This window comes from Lynx rufus, unplaced genomic scaffold (assembly GCF_022079265.1).
Source record: "Lynx rufus isolate CCGP_SWC_20201006 ecotype Redwood Valley unplaced genomic scaffold, mLynRuf1.p SCAF_1, whole genome shotgun sequence".
Taxonomy (NCBI): domain Eukaryota; kingdom Metazoa; phylum Chordata; class Mammalia; order Carnivora; family Felidae; genus Lynx; species Lynx rufus.
The window spans coordinates 60,352,999-60,355,161 of NW_025814823.1; the positions used below are offsets into that span (position 1 = coordinate 60,352,999).

Consider the following 2,163-nt stretch of genomic DNA (forward strand, 5'->3'; position numbering starts at 1 on the left):
ATATCATGAGATAATAAAAGAGTCTCTGGGAGATACTTAAAGATGGAATTAATGTGAACTGTATATAAACTGCTGTCACCAATGAACTTGCCTCCTGGCTATGAATTTTCATACATACCATGTTCCCTGCAAACTTGTGAATTGTCACTCAACTAAATATACACATACATGTGTATATGTGTATGTATGTGTATGTGCACATGCCATACATATGTGGATGTACACATGCATATCCATAATGGCAATAAAAGAAGGTTTTATGCATATTTAAAGATTTTTAAAAAGCATTGTTAAACATTTTATCTTGAATGTCTTGAAGCATGTCAAAACCATAATGGGATTTCCTGTGGAACAGCCTCCAGAATAGGGTATAGTGGCATGGGAAGCTTCACTACATATATCCTAACACTACTTCGGTATGTGCAATAAAATCTGTGTATCTTTACTATAAAGACATGTTGCCTCCACTCGATGTTGTCCCTCTCAGAAGTTTCAACATTTCTTTACTGACAAGGTACAGAAAAAGGGGAGCTGAAGAGTCACTTTTAATGTACTGCGATCTTGAGAAGATGCTTCATGCTTACAAATTCCAGGGGCAGAGTTTGGTGAGGCAACACAAATGTCTTATACAAAAGTTTTTCCCTACACCAAAACAAAAACTAAAAATAAAATTGTCTGTGAACCCAATGTTTTAGGTAACTTGTATGGTTCTCATTCTTTATAGTACAGAGGCACATAAATAAAGTTTACACTAGATTAAATCTCACCTTAGAAGTGCCCGGAATCTTATTTAGCACTAGGGCCATGGAATAAGTTTGGTACACCCCAATTACAAGGGAGACTACTCTATCTTTGTCTCTAATCTGGGGCTTGCAATAATGTCTCATGAAAACCCTTTTCTAAAACAACTTTTATTTCTTGTTTATATGTTCCCTAGGTTGAGAGTTATTAAACTTCCATTTAACAAACAAACAAAAATACGGTCATTGGCAGGCATTAAACACACCATGGCGAAACATCATGGAACTTGGTGAGTTCGATGACCTGCCATTCAGTTTTCCTGTCTTCCCGGTATTGATTTTTTTGTTTTGTTCTATTTTGTTTTCATTTTCCGTTGGTGTTTTTTAAACTTAATATTAGGGGACTTGTGCATTACATCCCACCGGTTTCTTTTTTCCCCTGTTGAATAGGAACTATTTGTATTTTTCCCCACATATTTACAACTAATGCTGTAATTTGCATATTTTTCATTTTTTTGTTCACAGATAAATACTAACTAACCCTTTTGATTATTATTAATATTAGCCCATTAAATATGTATCCATCTTTATTGCTTTAGAAGGGAGTGGTGCTCAGGGTGCTCTTGGTGGCGCTAACTGCTCCCTCTTCACCATCACAGGATCCTGTCTGTGCAGGATGGTGTTGGCTCTGTGAATGGCAGCCAAGCGCAGATCTGGGCAGTAGTTGTTCTTGCAGATCACGTGCTTGATGCGGCTGAAGGGGGCGGAGGCATTCTCGTGGTTGGTGGTCCGCACATAGCAGGTGATAGGTTTCGCTGGCCGGATCACTTCTTCAAGACCACCACTACATCTTTATCTTGGGCCCATTGCTCCATGCCCACAGTCTTTCTGTGAATCCGCTCGTTTTAGCGGAAGAGGTTGCGAGCCTTCAGGTTTTGGGGTGTGGTGCTTGTATGTCTGCTTGTTCTTCTTGACTAGAAAGCTGGGGCTGTTCTGCATTGATGCGCAGACTTTTTAAGTAAGAGGCAAAATAGAACTTGAGCGGTAAGTAATCTTCAAAATCATCTAATCCCTGTTCTACATATTCTATTTCATGGTGCCCTAAAGCTAGGGTATTTTAGATGTAAGAGTTCCACTAAAGGTAGTTATTGAGGAAAGGATTTTTGCATTTCGGTAGCTTAAAACGTCTGAGTAAACCATTTGATATCTTCTGATTTTCTTATTGTACCATTAAGAAACTGGAAGACTCCTGAGTTTTGTAAATCATTGGTCGCTGTCTCATTTATAGCCACTTACTAGCAGAAGTTTTTGTCACAAAAAATAATAAAAGAACAGTTCCTAATATTCTTATGTAGAGTAAATTGAATATTGACATATCGTCTGGTTCCTAGCAAGCAGATATATTTAATTTTTTGAAGAAATG

At 37.9% G+C, this 2,163-nt stretch overlaps 1 pseudogene; it reads right to left on the reverse strand.

The window, feature by feature from the left end:
- Positions 1-1,352: 1,352 nt before the first annotated feature.
- On the reverse strand, positions 1,353-1,739 carry LOC124508663 (60S ribosomal protein L28-like; annotated as a pseudogene).
- Positions 1,740-2,163: the final 424 nt, after the last annotated feature.